This window comes from Mixophyes fleayi, chromosome 9 (assembly GCF_038048845.1).
Source record: "Mixophyes fleayi isolate aMixFle1 chromosome 9, aMixFle1.hap1, whole genome shotgun sequence".
Lineage (NCBI taxonomy): Eukaryota > Metazoa > Chordata > Amphibia > Anura > Limnodynastidae > Mixophyes > Mixophyes fleayi.
This window is the reverse complement of record NC_134410.1, coordinates 80,162,866-80,183,398: the sequence shown is the minus strand read 5'-3', so window position 1 is coordinate 80,183,398 and position 20,533 is coordinate 80,162,866. Positions and strand designations below refer to the sequence as shown.

Here is a 20,533-nt window from a genome sequence, read left to right as displayed (position 1 = left end):
TCCAGCAGCCACTAATACTGCTGTGTTCACTGCAAAGAAAATTGTTCAGGAATTTATGTGTAGATACGGTATCCCTAGAATCATAGAAAGTGATAGGGGTACCCACTTTACTGGTTATATCTTCCAGAACATGTGTAAGCTCATGGGAATCAGTAGCAGGCTTCACACCCCTTACCAACCACAAGTCAATGGTAAGGTGGAAAGAGTAAGAACAAGCTGAGTAAGATAATGGTTGAAACTGGGTTGATGTGGCCAGAAGCTTTGCCATTAGTCCTCCATAGCATCTGAACCACTCCCAGACCTCCCCTTAATCTGTCCCCCTTTGAGATACTTTTTGGCCGACAACCTCATTTGATCGTAAGTCCACAAGACGACTTGAAGTGTAACAATGAAGTGACTGTGCAATATCTCATAAAAATTAGCAGACAGCTAAAACAACAACAACAAAAACTAAAAATGCTGTCACCTGGTATGCCAGAAACGAACTGTCATGATGTTGAACCTGTGGAATATGTTATGACAATTTCTTACACTTAGGCTGTTAAAACAGACCGTTGGGAAGGCCACAGCCAAGTGTTGCTGACCAGGACCTCATGTCCTAAGGTCGCAGAAAGAGACACTTGGGTCCATTGCACCCACTGCAGGAAAGTCAGTAGCCCGGAGAAAGTATGAGATAAAGTTGAGACTGACGACACTGATCTGTCACTCGCAAACCTGTTTCAGGAGACCTAAAGCCTGCAGTTAAGATACCTGAGCCAAGGACGTTGCCCAGACTATCCTCCCAGCAATGGAGTGGCAATTTTTGTTTTTCTTAAGTTCCAGGATTTTTCTTGTATTCATTTTCTATAGGACACCCTGTTTTTATGAAGGAGAATGGATGACAGAGGCAGGATCTGGTAGTGATACTGATGAGATGGAGTTGGAAGAAAGGTTGATAGAACCCACAGCGCAGCCCATTATCAAGCTTGGTCCAGGGATTATGAAAAGGTCTGCTAGCTCTGGAACTCGAAGACAGTGTGAGGGGCTATTGTCTGATGAATATTGTATATGTAAGTACTGTGACTCCCTAGTTGAAGAGAAATGCATCCAATGATGCAAGTCCAATAGTAATCTGGACATGGGCGGGCATCCTCTGAAGGATTATCACTCCTTAGTGGGTAAGGTCCTAAACCAAACTGAGTGCTGGGTGTGCTCTCCTGTGCCTCAGGGACAGCATAACATACTACTAGTGCCGTTCCCATTAAATATCTCTGAGGTTCTGGGGAGGGAGGTCCATAGAAGGGAAGTACAATAACACTAGGTCCCCTAGTCTGAAACTTCACCAATACTCCATAGATCGGTCTTTACTGTGTCTAAATATCTCACAGGTAAAAAGACTGGAGAATTGGAAAGCTGACCTACCTGATCAGACAACGGCTCACCAAACTAGTATTGAGGGGAGACTCTCAAGGTCACCATTAGGCAGGAATGTTGAAGGACATCATAAAATAGGACGTGTAAACAGACATAAGAAAGTATTCATTGGGAAAGTCCCTATAGGTAATTGTAAAAATGTTATCCATGCTGACGTGGTCTTGAACAAATGGAGACACTAGGCATGAGTAGTGATATTTAAAAAAATAGGATATATCATTAAAAACTTTTTTCTAAAAACACACCCTTGTAAAACATATCTATTAAGGACATCTCCAAGATCAGGACACACTAAACTCACTACATTATAACTTTATTCAAGGTGTTAGATAGCAGGTATGAGTGAAGTTATGAAACAGTTTAGCACATATCTAATTTAGTGGTGAAACAGGCACTTTCATAGAGGTGCAAAAATACAGACTTTTTTTAGGCTAACAAGTGGAATGTTATGCAATGACCAAGTCAATCACCTGACCTGAATACGATTGAGCATGCATTTCACTTGATGAAGACAAAACTGAAGGGAAAATGCCCCAAGAGCAAGCAGGAACTGAAGACATTTGCATTAGAGGCCTGGCAGAGCATCACCAGGGATGAAACCCAGCGTCTGGTGATGTCTATGCGTTCCAGACTTCAGGCTGTAATTGACTGCAAAGGATTTGCAACAAAGTATTAAAAAGTGAAAGTTTGATGTAGAATTGTTTAGTTTGTTCCATTACTTTTGGTCCCGTAAAAAGTGGGAGGCACATATAGAAACTGGTCACCTGATTTGGATGTAAATTCCCTCAAATTAAAGCTGAAAGTTTGCCGTTAAAGCACATCTTGTTTGTTTCATTTCAAATCCATTGTGGTGGTGTATAGAGGCCAAAATATGAGAATTGTGTCGATGTCCCAATATTTATGGACTTGACTGTAAATAGAGCTGAAATGAAAACATTGTTAATAAATTCTGCTCTGTGATATGGTTGGGGTATGATAAAGGAAAATTGTGTATGGAACAAAAATTGTAGGCAAATTCCTTGTGGAGCAAAAATGACAGAGACAATTCTATGTTGAACACTTAAAGCTAAGTTCTGATGGGGAACTGTCCGAAACTCTTTGCCCAAATGCCGAATGAGGGAAGTATTCCGCAAAACAGTATGAAACATTTTGATAATCTCTAATGTTCAGCTTATTTTGTCCTGGAGTGAAGTGGAATGGCTTTCCAACACTTTTTGCCTGCAGCCAGGACTCTGACACTAGAGATAAGTAAGGGTGTTGGGGCCTGCTGTCAGTGATGCCATTTGAGACAAGTGCTAGCTCACCCACAGAGTACAGAATATGTATGTGTGGGGATGGACGTGAGAATGTTCTGGTGTGGGAACATGGGATACAGAGAGATTTTTGTTACTCCCTACCTAAACTGCATGCACAAAGCCACTTTGCAATAGTAACCAAAGGGGAGAGCAGAATGGCTGCAGTGAGGGGCCGAAGATCCCTCTACTGCAATGCTCTCCCTATAGAGTAGAATAGCTAATGCCGCAAATCTGCAAAACCACTATTATATCTCCTGCGTTAGCTTTTGTAAGATAGAGGTGATATTTACAAATGCCTAAACCATGTGAAAAAAAACGTTTCCGCTTGGCTTGTGACTTAATAAATAGGTCCATTTGTCCTCACTTGTGGAAGAATTGGGTGGCGTGTCCACCATACTGCTTCTGTGCAGGACTAAACACAGGGTGAGTCACATGCAGTAAACTGGTGCATGTGGCATTACAAATGGAATGGAGGGGACTGGAGAAAGACTAGCACATATTTTGCCTCTGCAGTCAGGCCATGCCTTCCTTCGGCAGTGCGCACACTCTCTTTCCTGTTGTAGTATGTTTAAGTGTTACACTACTTTTCAATGTACAAATTAAGCACTGGAAATATTCTTTGTGGCAACAATGTTTTTTTATGTAAAATCCTGATTGTTAAAGATTATGCTTGCCCTCTCAATAAAAGAAACTCCTGTCATCAGAAGAGAGAAGGTGGCAACCTACAACTTTAAAGGTGAGATTTCTTGTTTTTTCCCCACACATGTAGAGGTTATATTTACGCATACCTTATGTTCTATGGATCACACCCTGAAAATATTTCCAAGATGGTAGGTGTGAGGCTGTATTTATCATATATAGTTATAAGGAGTCACAGACCTAGTACAGCAGCATTCAGTGAGCAGCAGAAAAATGCTTGGGCATTGCCTGTACAAGGCACCATTTATCCAGTGAACACAATGGATGAGGAAGTATTGGAAGTGGAAAATCAGCACGCAGAGTGCAAAATAATTTAAGGTGTATGAATAAATAATACCTTAGGTATGACTCCAAAATAGGGCATGTCGTCATTTGCTACATGTAGAAGTACACATAGAAATATAATGAATCATGCAGACCCAGATACACTTCAAATATGTATTAAGTTATACAGTAAGTATAGAGAATATATTTGTTATATCAAATAACAATGTATCTTGAACATTTCTAATCATCTTAATCAATGTAATTCTAGAAATACAGTTTAGCAGTTTGTTCCAGAAATATGATCTCAGCATGTTATGACAAGCAGGGCCTAACTAGAAATTTTAAGGCCCCTAAGCAAAATTTTGAAGGGACACACACTTGCTTTCCAGACAAGCCCCCACTTTGCACTTCTTGCTAAGAGAGGAAGAGAACATTACAGTTTTATTCTGCTCTGAGTCCAAGAATGCCAACTCGTGTACATGGTATTACGGAACCTGATATGCTTTATATTATCTGCGATCACACAGTAGGGAGCTCATCAAGCTTCCTGCTGACACCATGCTACTCTCCTCTGAGGCAGAAGGGAGCAGGAAATAGAACAGCACAGGGTGCCCAGCAGCTGAAGGGCCCTGATGGGCTCCCTCATCTGCCAGGCCCTCTAGCAGAAAATACCCCTGATGCAACAGTAGTTACGTCTATTGCAACAAGTAATAGCTATAATCAGAATGAGTTTCCAAACTGCCGTGTTAAAAACATGTTGTGGTTTCTAACTGATGTATTCAAAACAGTTGAACTTGACTTTTTATTTTGAAATGTTTGTTTGTTTTCAGGATTCAATTTAATTCATTCTAATGAAACATTTTACCAATTGTTCACTGATATTAGAGTTCTCCATTATCTCTTAAGCGCTATCTGACAGAAATATCATGTGTAAACTGGTTCCTTAATCAAATAGTGGAAACATTTTACTAAATCTAGCTCACAATAAAACCTGGCTTTTAACAGGTGATTTAGTTTTAGCTATACCTAAGAGCTGTACCGTGTGGAAACTGTGAATAATGCATACATGTTGTACAATATGTATGTGAATGTTTATTTACAGTAAAAATATGCCTTAACATCCTTGTGTTTAGACACAAATGCCTGCATTTTAATTAGTTATTTTCCCACAGGATAACCTAAAAATAGTGAGTCGTGTTTTCAATTGTCAAGTGATTCCTTCTGTGTGGAAAAACATCAGACGGGACAAACTCAGCCAGAGGGGAGGACACAAATAACTACTGTAGCACAATTTTTCCACTTAATGCAGGGTAACTGTGTACCATAATATACTGTTGGCTTTATTTAATTATTAACCCTTATGTAAAGCACCAACATATTACATTGTACTTTACAGATAATGAAGTAATCATTCACATCAGTCCCTGTTCCAGCCCCTCTGGCCGGTCCCATAGTTCGCTATCTTGGGCTGGGTCATTGGGCCATCTGCATTTTTTCTTCCTTTAAAATGTTCCTAATAGGCTGCTGAGTTGAGTCTTGTCCCCTAAAATTTGCCAGCCCTTCCCTCTGGAAGTCAGAGCACCCGGAGGAAACCCACCTAAACACATGAAAAACATACAAGCTCCACACAGAAAATATAATTTATAAATAAAATATAATAATAGTTTGCTATGAACTCTACATGTTCCTTTGAAGAAGCATATTTGATAATTTGCCTGTTAGCATGTGGAAAAGAGTTGCATTTCATACTATAGAAACTATTATTTATTTTTACATATAGCACAACCCAACAAAAATTTTTTTTTTAGTTGCTAAGGATTTTTCAATGAATTTAGGGTATTTTGTGGTTGCTGAATTAAAAAAAATAAAGTTTTTTTTTTAATTGGCTCTTGAGATAATGAATACCCTTAATTAATAGGGAATTTAGTCATAACACATGCATATTGGAATTTATCAGAATATTCTAGAAGGTGAGACACACAAATATTCTAGGTGTTCATTCCATGATCATTCCATAATATTCACTCTCCGTATATAGGTTATCAGTCACTCAACCGGCAGTCAGTTGGCAGTTGAGCGGTTCGCATTGTCTATTGTACTTTTCTTATTTCTCGTTTGTGTAATATATTTGTATACATGTATAAATACATGGATAAAAGTGACATGGCCTTCAAGATAAAACATGAATGTAGTTGCAGCGAATATCATTAACGCGCTATTGGTTGATAGGGTAAAAGTCATTCTCCCGCCACTCCATATCAAAGCACTAATGAAACAATTTGTTAAAGCCTTGGACAAAGATGGTGATTGCTTCAAAATCAAATACATTTGTATATCATTCCCTGGACTAAGCATGGAAAAAATAAAAGCTAAAACCTTGATGGCCTTCAAATTCGTACATTTGCCAAGGATGCTAGTTTCACAAAATTTATGAATGTTGTTGAAGCTTCTTCCAGGTGCAGTAATGTCTCAGTTGTCAAGAACTTCTTGGGTAATCAGAAAGCATACAATTATGAAGAACTGGATAATCTTGGTGATTTTTTTTTTTTTTTTTTTTAAAGGTAATTTTTATTAGTTTTTTTATAAAACAAACAAACATTGAGTTTGACACATACTAAAAGAAAACATATACATGATGCATACATATGAGACTTAAAAAACGCTTGCTCTCAATAACAAGAAAAGCTTGGAGTAACTATCTATAACCAGGTATGCTATACATAGAAAGGAATAGTGTTGTTTGTTTTAATTTATTTTTTAGAGGGAGGGGGGAGACAAGCAATGAAAGAAGGAAAGGTTTTGGGGGAGGGGAGGGGTAAAGGAGAATATTCTACTCATTGTTTTATGTATCAGATTATAGGTAACAGGAGAGCTAATCCGTGCGGTTATGTGAAGGTAAACTTAAATTAGGATTTTTTAAAACTAAACTAAAGAACTTTCTTAAGCCTGACTGAGCTATATATCAAGACAACAGAGACTTGTCAAACGGTTGTCAAGGGAGGCTCAGCATCATAGTAACTCGTCCAGGAAGACCATGTGTTTTTGAGATTCACTGGTTTGTCTTTGAAAAGGGCTGTGATGCTTTCCATCCTATAGATTGACCAGACCTTACTGATAGGGGCTGAAAGCAAGGGGGGAGAGGTATTTTTCCATAGGGCGGCAATTAGACATTTAGAGGCATTTAATATGTGATTGATAAGCTTTTGCGTGGAGCGACTAGTGCCCGGGAGCCGTCTAGGATGAAGTGAGTATAGGGGGGACTCAGGCATTTCAACCTGCGTAATATCCTTAATGAGATTATGAATTTGTTGCCAATAGGGACGCAATTTAGGGCAACACCACCAAACGTGCAACAGGGTACCCCACAGACCGCACCCTCTCCAACATCGGTTGCTAGACGCTGGGAAGATGGTGTGGAGATGAGAGGGGACCAAATACCACCTGTAGAAAATCTTACAAGAGTTTTCTTTTATCCTAACTGATATGGATGACTTAGCTATATTAGCTCTAACCTTTGACCATTCTTTAGGGGTCAAGATCTCCCCGGTGTCCCTCTCCCAGGCAAGCTAATGAGGGTCTTTTTCGGGCTGGCCAAAGTTGTTAATCAATTGATACAAGGTGGATATTAAGCCTCTAGTAGTCGGGGAACAGCGACATAAAGATTCTAAAGTAGAACATTGGGCGCATAATCTTGGTGATTTTAGTGAGGAACAACAAGAGAGGTTTAATCAAGATATAAAGGTGATGGAGGAAAGGTATCAAGGCAGATGGGACAGGCACATGATGGCAGACTATTGCTGGAGCCTCCAACAAGATTGTCTTGATAGCCTACATAAAGGAAAATCATACAAACAGCGTTTTTCTATGCATTAATTGTAATTATCCGAATCAGCTTACTATGTTTATCTGTTATTATACTCCATTATGTATTTCATGTCTTTACTTTTATATAATTTCAGACAATTTCAATGGGATTTGTAAATAGACTCTGCCTGACCATTACAGTTCTTGCATTTTTATGTTTTTCAATGGGGCACCAATTATTTAAAAAATGAGAGCCAATCTAGCAAAACCAATGCTATATTCGCAATCAGCACCACAAAGTTACCCCAAAATCACTCTATTATTATTGACCTTAAAATGAGTATTGACCAGTGTAATAAATAGAATAAAACCTTTTATAATATAAAATATCTTCCACCGTTTATAATGGAGGATTTAGGCAACGTGTGTACACCACCAGGAAGTGGCAGCTCGTGCATGAAAAAGGGGTCTGATTACACCACAAATCTGTACCCCTAACCTAAAATCAGTCCTTCAATGCAGTGTATACTTGCCACTGGTACATGTATTACTCAATGGGACATATCTCCCAACTTGGGAGTAAAATTCTGACACATAGGACAGGACAGTCCCATTAAATCATGGCTGTCCTAAATCAAGAAAGTTGGGAAATATGATATAATATGATGCCAATCTATATTAAGATTTCTGAAATATAACACGTTAGATGCTGCTTAATGCAAACAAAAAGCAGATAGAGCCAATCGGGATAATAGCCCAAGCATTTAATGAAAAAAATATAACTTTAGCACACAGATTAAATTACCTCATAATCTGAGGACAGGACAGACAGCACCTGCAAAGAAATCAAATAATTTCCTGTCTGGTAAGTAACTGGTCCCTTCCTGAGGACATACACTGCATTAACACTGAGATATGCACAATAAGCTGCATTAACACACTCAGCACTAGCACACACTGTATTAACAAGAAAAACGCAAATATTTATGAAATGATTTACCCATGCACTATTCTGTCTGCATTACCTTACTAACATTCAGTGGCTTGCTCCACATTTCCACACACTCACACTGCTCTCTCCTTATTCAAAACAAGAAACCCTCCACACCAAGCATTACCCATCGCTCCAACCTTCACTGGTGTCATGAGTCCCAACCTCTGCAGCGAGATCAGTGGAATGTGAAATCAGTACAATCTGTAACAGGTAACTCACACTCCAACTTGGAGTCGTGACTATCCAAGTTTCAGCCCCGTCCTTAGCAGTCACATTCCTTCCTTTCATGGGCTCTGCCAATAATAACTGCAGAGAATGTTTGCCTCACTGTAACAGATCCTACCTCATTCAATGTGTCTACCCATTGAGAACAACCAATCTGTCACCAGAAATCCAAAATACAGGATCTTCACACCTGCAAAGAGAAAACAGATCAATCTTTGGGATGAGCTGGATTGGGTTTGTTCAGGATGCATTGCTGGGTTAACCCACCTTTGCCACCCCCCATTGCTACTGTCCCAGTTACGATAGCCTGGAAATGGTGGACTACAGGTGTCCCCCATGGAAATGTTTCCCACACAAACACCTTACGCACATGGGTACGTAGCATTACAACACAGGTCATACCTACCATGGATTGCACTGACTCCACTTGATTGTAAATTGCTCCTCTTCACTGCTATAGCTGCAAATGACAATACAATAATCCCACCCACAGTCTGCTATACTTTTAATACAAGTAGTGTATACCACCCACACTAGTCAAACAAGGCAAAATCACCCTAACCAGAACTGTGTGGTCACTATGCTGCACAACTAACAACTCAGACTAGATGTAGTGCACTACCCCGACTAAACATAACACCCCATAGAGTACAGCTGGAAATGCAATGCAATACAATCCAAAACAATGCAATTCAGTCACACAACTCAGGAAAACAGCAGCAATGGACAATCAAAATATACTCACTTCAGACAATCTTTAATGGGGGCCTGAATGAGGATCCTAGAGAAAGAGGGCACACCAACAGTCTACCTTTGATGAGTGCCTGACTGTAGCGCACGGCTCCACATGACACAGAGAAAGCAATGTACAACTGCAATTTTATTTTTCAAAATGGTGCCAGGGTTTTGGGAGGTTAAACAGCATTCAAAAATGGCAGGAATGTACCGGACACTTCTATCTGCTCCCAGACCGGTCACCAAAACAAGTGATCACTAGCCTGAATCTACAATACCCCCAGGCTGTATCCCTGAACTAAAGTATTCACAGGCTCCGAGTCGTAATAAAATCACCCCTCAACTAGGATCTGAGCCTAGAGGTAATGGTGGACAGGCTGTAAGCCTAGATGTGCTCAACAAAGATAACTAATAAAGCCTGATATACCCTACTGCACCTCAGGCCTAGTGCCTGGCTACCGGTGCCATGGGTCCAGTGCCCTAAATGGTGCCCATGGTCTTTTCCCCTGAAATGTGGAGTGCGGGCATTGGCCAGTGTAAAGGTGCCAAAGGCATTTCCTGTTTCTGGTGGATTTCGACATCAGCAGGGAAAGATGTGATTATGAGCTCCTTTCCTTTCCTATGCTGTCTGCTTGGGTTCAGTGCCGTCTTCTTGGTTGATCCCGACGTCTTCTGCCTTGTAGATGACTGCTGCAATTCTCACGGCTCTGCCATTGAACTGGATTCTGCTGCTCGCAATGCCAAATATGAACCGTTGCGTGGAGGTGGGGCAATGATATAGGGGGCCCTAATTGCCTTGCAATGCAGGCCAAATTCAAAATGGTCATAGCATGATGTGTATGACTTGCCAAGGTGGCCTCTGATTGGAGAATCCTCATAGATTTGCTTGATCCAGGGCCAGAAGACAAGGATGGAGCATTACCTGGTAAGTGCAGATCTGCCACTGGGCACCTCTTCACAGCTGGGCACCACTTCACATAACAGCTACAGTCTTATTCCAACTCCTTATCTACATTTAGTCACAATGAGCAGTTTCAATGTCTGTCTGTGGACATTTTGTTTTTCTCTGTGGGAACCCCATGGCTACCTGTATGTGCTTTGCTTAGCTGTACACTCCGTGTCTGTCTATCTGTGCTGTGTTGCTCATGCTTTGTTGTATATGCTGTGCATACTATGTTTGTCTATGTACCCCATGCTAGGGTTAGAAATTGACCATATAAAATCAATCACATCTAGAGGGCAGATAGTTTCTAACCAGACTGACTGCCAATTCAAAGTACACCCTTCCCCAAAAACAATATAATCTTGAAGTGAGGGTATGCTATTGAAATTTTGAATAGGTGTGTGGATATGTACACTTCAAAAAAAAGCAAGACAAAAAATGTAACAGGAGTGAAGGTCTTGGGCCAGGAATATTCACTGACATAACCTGCTGATACTAACTAGAATAAGTTAGATGTATAGTGCCACGTGTAACATATTAAAATGCTGCTCAACACAGGACCAATAGCTTTAAGAACCTGTGATCTTAATAAAAACCATATCCACAAAAAGAACACAGAAATTAAATGAATAGATAAATAAATAAAAGCATAATGTGTAAAGAGGAGTATGTGTATTAAAAAAAAAGTTAAATTAATCATAGATATCAAGTTATTCAGTTACATAAATATCAAGGCTATAAGGCTAATCAAGTTAAAATTTTCAGGCTGCATTTGGGTTAAATGTTGCAAGGAGTTGCCATATGGCTGCAGTGGGTGCCAAATGGCTACAATAGAAGACAGTGTATGTTAAGAAAAAATTAGAATAAAGGAAACTTAATGATGTATTGTATCATCTATGCTAGCTTGTTTAATATCAAGTGTTAGATTGTTAATGACGATCGATATATATAAGAATATATAATATTTTTAGAAGTAGATCTGCATCTACAGAATTGAAAAAAGGACGTCGATGGAGATTACAGGCCCCACAATATACATGATACAGAAAGGTACACAAACACTATTTAAACTGTAGAAGTGAATATTACTTCATAATATTGGAACTGTACTTATACACTAAACTGTATCGCGATTCGCATAAAACCGATAAAAGAGGACATGATAAGTTTTACGAATACTTAAAGGATTATATCCGAACCATTATCAATTTATTTTATTGCTAGTTTTTACTCTTCTGAAGATTTTCTGTACACACGTACATTGTTTTTATTACTATGTTTGACAAGTAAAGTTTATATCTGTTGCACTAATACCGATAACGTGACTGTATATCAGGGGCATTTAATGATGTCTTATTTTATGTTGCTAATTTCATAATATTAATAGCAATGGGACCAACAAATAAACGTTATGCCGCACAGTAGTACCCCAGTACAAATTATGCCACATAGTTGTGCCCCAAAACATAGTATGCCACATAGCTGTGCCCCCAATACATAGTTTGCCACTTAATTGTGCCCCCAATGCATAGTATGCCAATTACATGTGCCCCAGTACATAGTATGCCACTTACATGTGCCCCCAATACATTGAACGCCACTTACATGTGCCCCCAGTACATTGAATGCCACTTACATGTGCTCCCAGTACATAGTATGCCACTTACATGTGCACCCAGTTCATAGTGTGCCTCATACTTACCTTTGAAGTCAGCACCATTCTTCAGTTCCACAGCGAATCCTGGGAGTTGCTTCATTAAAGCAGCCAATGATGGCCAAAACAGAGCTGCTGCGCAAGTCCAGTGTTGGTTATACCTTCTGATGTTACTAAAGGTGTTCAGCAGTGTTAATGTGGATGTTAAGTCATAATGCTTTTGTTACTTAAACAGGTTGCTGTTTATTTAAAGATGCTAACAACAGATGAATGCAGCTACTCACAGTTGCTTGTAGTACAGCAGTATTCAGCAGTAACAACAGTTGCAGCAATCAGGCAATACAGTTTATATATGCAGTGTTGTAGCTCTTGTAGATATATGCTGGTGGTGATGCACTCTTAAATTGATATACAGATGCAGGCAGGTTTTACTATATACTGCACAGCCGTGCAGTTACTTGTTGTGGGAGACTCCTCTAATATATTGTAAGGTACAGCCTCCGTTCACTATCCGAGGGCTTTTAGGGTATTTTATTACTTGTGACACACAGCTACTAATGCTGCGACTTGTTCCCTCAGTGTGTGAAGTGTATGAGCGGCGTGAAAAGCCAGATTTCTGGTTTCGGAGGTCTGGACATGCGCAGTAGCACAAATCGGACACTGGAATCCTCTCCCACTTCTTGTTTCCTCCTAGACCAGCGGAGAAAGCAGGGTTGCTATGGAAACCTGATTAGTAAACGGAAAATAGTGCTCCTAATATACTAACACCCCCCTCGCTTAATAACGTCACCTTTTACAAAGAAAAAACATTTCTACTTACTCTATCAAACATTTCAACAAAGTCACTCAGCATATGGTGCAATATTTCAACATTACTCAAATATATTCCATTCCACATTTTCTCAGGAATACAATTAGCAATTGTGATGTCAATCCTTTCGTTAACATGTCAGCAGGATTGTCCTCACTGGCTATATAACTCACACTGACAGACTTCTTCTCCACTAACTCTTGGATGAAGTGGTGTCTTATGGCAATGTATTTGGACCGTCCATGGTGCTTTGTACTTGAAGACAAATCAATTGCTCCACGGTGATCACACTTAATGTTGATGGTCTCACTTTGGTTAAGAAGACTTCTTTTGCAGTTTCTGTGAGTGTCATGTACTCCGTCTCTGTGGTGGATAGGGCAACAGTTGGATGTTTTCTGCTTCACCAGCTGACGACTACACCTGCTAAGACAAACAGGTACCCTGTGTAGGAATGACGATCATCCTCATCAGATCCCAATTCAGCATTACAGAAAGTCTGTAAAGTTAAATTCTTGGTTTTAGTGAATCTTAACTGTAAAGAACTAGTACCTTTAAAGTCTTAGAAATCTTTTGACTGTGATCCAGTGTTGTCTTCCTGGGTTGGTAGCGAATTGGCTCACCCGACTCACTGCTTGTGTGATGTCGGGTGAGTCCCAATACTTGCGTACATTAAGCTTCCAAAAGCATTTCTGTAAGGGATTTTTCTCATTTCCTCTATCTCTTCGCTGCTTGCTGGTGACATTTTCCTTGTCATTTTTAAGCTTTTATCCACAGGTGTATTAACTGGTTTTGCATCAAACATCCCATACTTGGTAAGTATATTTTCGATGTATGTCTGTTGATCAATTGTAGAAGATCCACCATTCAAATTTTGCATGATCCTCATGCCTAACAGCTTGTTTGCAGAACCTAGATCCTTTAATTTGAATTTCTGTTTCAACAGGTGTTTGGTATTGGTGATGTGTCTCTCCTTACCTGCTAGCAACAGATCATCAACGTATACAACTACAAAGAACATCTTTTCCTCTATGGTTTTGTGATACAAGAAATGATCAGTCTCTGACCTATTATAGTCCTTGTCTAGTATGGCATCAAGTTTTATGTACCAACATTGAATCGACCACTTTGCTTAAGTCCATAAAGTGACTTTAGGAGGTAGACTTTACCTTCTTGGTAGAGACCCTCGTTGTAGTGTTCCGGTGGCTCCATGTAAATCACCTCTAACAATTCTCCATTCAAGAATGAAGAGTCAAAGTCAAGCTGATACAACAACAAATCATGGATAGTGGAGATAGCAATCACTAACCTCAGGATGCTGTATCTGGTAACAGGCGAGAAGATCTCTCCGTAATCGATCCCAGACTTTTGTGTGTAGCCCTTGGCAACAAGGCGGGCTTTATAGTGTGCGATGGTACTGTCCGCATTCACTTTCTTACAAAAAACCCATGTCTTCCTGATCATTTTGCGGTTACTCGGACTGTCAACTATAGCTTTTAACTCTGTATCAATAGTCGCTTTCCACTGTTCCCAGTTGTCGCTTGATTTTGCCTCTTCAATGTTTTGCGGTTCACAAAAGGCTAGGTTAGCATACTCCTCGCTATATCTCCTATGGTAAATACCTTTGTTACTCCTCGTATAACTTCTGTTTTACGGTTGGGTACCCGCAATTACATTTTCTGACTCAGACACGCTTTCTGCTGTCTGAACATCCAGTGTCACTAACTTTTCTTGTGGTTGCTGTTCCACTATTCCACTAGGTGACGTGTTTTCGTGAAACACCACATCTCTGGATTTCATAGAGAAATGTCAGTATCCTTTACTCTGTTGGCAGTACCCGAGCATGATACACTCCACTGACTTAGTATCTAACTTGCGTCGCTTTTCTTTAGGAATATGTGCATACGCCTTACAGCCGAATACACGGAGATGGTTGACACTTTGCTTGTTACCGGACCACGCCTCCAGTGTCGTTTTAACTTTAACAGCTATTGTGGGCGCTCGGTTTTTAAGGTAGACTGCAGTGGACACTGCTTTTGCCCAAAAACTATTTCTCCAGACCTGCGTCATTCAACATAGTCCGAGTTCGTTCAACAATTGTTCTATTAGCTTATTCACTCTCACCGTTCTGTTCTGGTGTGTAGGCAATTGTTAATGAGTGCTGTATGCCATATTTTCTTAAGAATTCTACTAAAGTCCTGTTGTCGCGATCTCCACCATTGTCGGATCTAAAGACTTTTAGTTTCAGAACCGTTTGAGTCTCTACAAGACTCTTGTATTCCGCAATTTTCTCTATGACTTCACTCTTAGCTCTTATAAAGTAGACATGTGTCATCAATGAGTGTGAGAAAATATCTGTAGCCACTGACTGATTTCACTTTCATTGACTACACATCAGTATGTATTAGAGCTAGGGGTGCTTCAGCTCTAGTTGCTGACTTGGGTAAGGGGTAGCGAGTTTGCTTAACCTTTTTGCAGGTCTCGCATGTCAGTCTCTCCGAACTGTTCACGGTGATGCCTGTCACCATCCCATCAGCCAGCTTCTGGACATTGTCATATCACAGATGACCCAATCTCCTATGCCACGGCTCCATTGATTTACTGTTGTCTGAAACAGCCATCGCATGACATTCTTCGGTGTCTAGGACATAAAGCTGGTTACATCGGGTTGCTGTTGCAATTACAGTACCTTTCTGTTTTTTAACCACAGATTTGCACTCTGCGAATTTGACCTCATAACCTTTTCTCTCAAGGATGCTTATAGCGATAAGATTGGTTCCCAACACTGATACATACAAGACGTCTTGGATATTTGTGATGATGGTTTCACCTTTTATATTCAGGCGGACTGTGATAGTCCCGACTTTTGTTGCATCAAGAACTTTTCCACCGATTCCTTTTACTGTAACTGGATCACATAGTTTCAATGAACTGAACCATCCCTGATTGCAGCTGAAATGTCTTGTGGACCCCGAGTCCATATACCCGCAGTCTTTCTTATGACTATCTACTACATTCAATGTTGACTCATTAGGTTTTTCACGCTTCTTCTGTTGTGTACCACTTAAAACTTTTTGTCTGCATTCAGATGCCTTGTGCCCCATCTTATGACATAGGAAGCATTTGAACTTAAGCTTCTTGGACTTCACACCTTTTGTGAGTAGAGTGGTACTCTTAGCATTTGCCTCGACAGGAATTCTCTGTTTAAACTGCAGTAGCTTAGCTCTCACGATTTCTGTCATTAACTTGGTATTGTTGAATTCCAAAGCTATTACAGGGAAATCATACTCTGGTGTGAGATGATTCTGCAGCATCGCCATTGCGACTTCCTCGTCATCCACCTGTGCTCACACAGATGCCAATTCTTGGGATATCAACAGCATTTTGTCTATGTACTCATCCATGACCTCACAAGTACTCAATTTAGTCCCATACAGTGTACTCCTCAAGTTTATCCTTCTCATCAGACCTTTGTCCTCATACACATTTTCCAGAGCAGTCCACATCTCATTTGCTGAATCTTTATCATTAATGATAGAGTACACAAGCTAAGCCAATGGTGCCCATGGCTCTATTCACTTCATCAGCATTTGGACTGTCATCTGGTTCTACTGTGACTTTCCACAACTTCTCCTGCAATAACTGCATTTACCTTGCAAATTTCCACGTTGCATAATTTTCAGAACCTTTTAATTTTGCAAAGTTCATACTGGTGCCTGTGTTGTGCATTTTTCTTTGTGTAGTGGATAAAGGACTATTCTTCCAAAATAAAAAACTTTCTTTTTTTCTCTTGCACTTCTTTTATCGTTCTTTACGTTTTAAGCGTCTACTTTAACACGCGGTGCTGGAACAGGTTTTACCTTCTGATGTTACTAAAGGTGTTCAGCGGTGTTAATGTGGATGTTAGGGAGGTGGCGGGACGAGGCCAATCGCGTCATTTTGCCCCCCCTGCAAAAAAACGTAATTTGCGTCGCAGGGGGGCGGGGCCAAAATGACGCGATTGGCCTCGTACCGCTCCCTCCCGCCCTTCAAAATGGCGTGATTAACCGAGAATCGCGTCAAATGACGCGATTCTCGGTGAAATCCGGGATGCGGGAGAAATGCCATCTCCCCCGGGATCCCGGGAGACTGACCCGAATTTCGGGAGTCTCCCGGAGTTTCCGGGAGAGTTGGCAAGTATGATTTAAACAGGTTGCTGTTTATTTAAAGATGATAACAACAGATGCATGCAGTTACTCACAGTTGCTTGTAGTACAACAGTATTCAGCAGTAACAACAGTTGCAGCAATCAGGCAATACAGTTTATATATGCAGTCTTGCTTATATGCTCTTGTAGATATATGCTGGTGGTGATGCACTCTTATATTGATATACAGATGTTTTACTATATAAAGCACAGCCGTGCAGTTACTTGTTGTGGCAGACTCCTCTAATATATTGCAGGTACAGAAGGGAGCCTCCGATCACTATCTGAAGGATTTTAGGGTATTTTATTATTTGTGGCACGCAGCTACTAATGCTGCAAATTGTCCCATCAGTGTCTGTGAAGTGTATGAGCGGCGCTAAAAGCCGAACTTCCGGTTTCAAAGGTCTGGGCATGCGCAGTAGCGCAAATCAGAGATTGGAGTCCTGCCTCACTTCCTGTTTCCTCCTAGACCACCGGGGAAAGCAGGGTTGCTATGGAAATCCGATTAGGAAACGGAGCAAAGCGCTCCTAATATACCAACAGTATTGAAGAGGGAGGTAACTTTAAAATGCAAGGACAGACTTATTATTGGTTTAGAGCATGTCCTAGATCTACTTTTATTGTCAGTGTAAAAATAAAGCTATCAAGTATTTGCATCTTACATAAAAAACAGCCAGTATTTTCCTTATGTGCAAAGTAATAAACTCAATGCACACCTTGCATTGGAACATGGTTTTGCCAAGGTTCAAAGTTACTCATTTCTTTGCTTTACTTTTCTTAATGAATCAGACCCAAAGTGTTTACTCAGCATAACATACATAATAAGAATTGAAAACAGAAAACAGGAACTTCCCAGCATGCACAGCCAACAACCTCACTTCCTGCCAGGCTCTGGTTGTTTGTACATTTACATCCTTCCCTTCAAGATACAGATAATGGGTTGGGTCTGGCAGTAGTGTAGGATGGGGCAGAAAGCTAATGGGAGAAAAGGCCATGGAAGGATAACCACTAAGTTACATAAATAATTGGAAATACGGGTTAGGCTTGGACACGCGACCAGACCTCGTGACGATAGGAAGCATCACTGGTTGATGATTCCCCAAAAGCCCTCCTGAGCATTCAGGCATGTCACGTGACAGTCTAGTGTCTGAAGGTATGGTCATGGGCCCATCAGATCTGGACTCCTGTGAAGTGTGAAGGGGTTCTGGGCAGAGCCGTAACTAGCGTGGTGCGGGCGGTGCCGTCGCCCAGGGCGCAAGCCCGAGGGGGCACAGCAGCCGCCCGCTACCTTCCCCTCTGTGGCACATAGTAAAAAATAAATATATAAAAAAAAAAAAAAATTGTGGCCCCTCCCCCGACTCGCGGCACTCCCAGTCCCCTCCTTCCCCTGCGCGACTTGGGGGTGCTGCGAGTCGGGGGAGGGGGGGTTCGGGTGTAGAGAGAGAAGGGAGGGGGTTTGGCACTTGAGCGGGGGGTAGGTGGTGATCAAGGGATCACATCCTATTGCTGACTGGGATAGAGATACGCGCCCATCTGTGATGACATCACCGCAGTTGCAGATCTAATGTGGCAGCGCAGGGGGTGGGATGAACGGAGGATGGCTCCTCTGACTTCCTGACTGACTCATATGAAGAAGATGTGCAGTACATAGCAGGTATTTTAACACTCAGATTCACATATTCACTAGCAGCATATGTACACTATAAATGCAGATTATATACAAACCTCTAGTTCCTCTCTGAATATCCAGTGTCAGCCTAAGTAATCAATTGATAAGTAAAGAAAAAAAAAAACCAATTGTCACCCAATTGTCACTACACAAACTGTTGCAGATACAGACTTTTATACTCTCTCTACCTGAATAAAATAATTGTTAGTCCTGGACTTCAACATATAGTTGGTGAGTAAACACATTGGGCGCACTCATAAAGGGGCAGACACACAGTGCCGTACTCATACAGGGCAGACACACAGGGCCGCAATCATACAGGGGCAGACACACAGGGCTGCACTCATCCAGGGGCAGACAAACAGGGCGCGCACTCATACAGGGGCAAAAACACAGGGCCGCACTCATACAGGGCAGACACACAGGGCCGCACTCATACAAGGGCAGACACACAGGGCTGCACTTATACAGGGGCAGACACACAGGGCCGCACTCATCCAGGTGCAGACACACAGGGCTGCACTCATCCAGGGGCAGACACACAAGGCCGCACTCATACAGGGGCAGACACACAGGGCTGCACTCATCCAGGGGCAGACACACAGGGCCGCACTCATCCTGGGGCAGACACACATGGCCGCACTCATCCAGGGGCAGACACACAGGGCAGCACTCATCCAGGGGCAGACACACAGGGCCGCACTCATCCTGGGGCAGACACACATGGCCGCACTCATCCAGGGGCAGACACACAGGGCCGCACTCATCCAGGGGCAGACACACAGGGCCGCACTCATCCAGGAGCAGGCACACAGGGCCGCACTCATACAGGGGCAGACACACAGGGCCGAACTCATACAGTGGCAGACACACAGGACCGCACTCATACAGGGGCAGACACACTGGGCACTTTATATAGTATCATTAAGATGCTCTCTGTATTGCAGACACATGAATGCCCTCTGCATTGTATGGCTGACACAAGAATGCTCTCTCTATTGCATGACGTTTGCTAGGATACTCTTTGCATTGTATGATGGTCACTAGAATTCACTTTTGTATTGTATGGCAGTCACTAGGATACTGTTTATATTGTATGGCGGTCACTAGGATGCTTTCTGTATTGTATGATGGTCACTAGGATGCTCTTTGTATTGTATGGCAGTCACTAGGATGCTCTTTGTATTGTATGGCGGTCCCTAGGATGCTGTTTATTTTGTATGGCAGTCCCTAGGATGCTGTTTATTTTGTATGGCGGTCACTAGGAGGCTGTTTATATTGTATTTGTATCACTAATAATGGCTAAATTATCATGCAGAACAGTATAAACCTTGCAATTCAATATGTATGATGGATCCATGGGAGTATTTTAATTTAATTTGAAAAAGAAAAATGTTTTAATTGTTCATGCTTGTGTGTATAAGTAATCACAGTTTTATTTATAAGTATGTGGTTTTTATCTTTGAAATCCCTAACCCCAAGAAGAGGGAATTGGGAGGAATGGAGGGCATTGGGAGGTTGGAACCTCTTCTTCGGGGTTAAGGCACACACCAGCATGGTTTTGACATGCTACAGTTTTGCATACAGGTATGCAGAAGCAGTGTGATTTACTTTTTATTTTTTTAATTTATATTGTTAGGGAGACTTTTTGATCCGGTGGGAGACCCAACTATTATTACATTAATGCTAACCCTGGGAACTCCCTGCTGCTGGATTAAGCTGCTCCACTTACATAACTAATGTGTATACACCACCCACTGGTGTGCTGACTCTGTCTACTTGTGTTTGCTTCGCCTACATGTGCAATACTTTGCCTACTTGTGTGTTAGCTCCGTCAACTG

General features: G+C 41.4%; 1 long non-coding RNA gene across 2 annotated transcripts in view; it reads right to left on the bottom strand.

Annotated features, from left to right (window-relative positions):
* Positions 1-20,533, bottom strand: part of LOC142100771 (uncharacterized) — a 46,728-nt gene that overhangs the window by 16,969 nt on the left and 9,226 nt on the right. For both annotated transcript variants that reach the window (XR_012678902.1, XR_012678903.1), the window contains exon 2: positions 8,816-8,887. This is a non-coding gene — a long non-coding RNA (uncharacterized LOC142100771). The remainder of the gene's footprint in view (positions 1-8,815; positions 8,888-20,533) is intronic.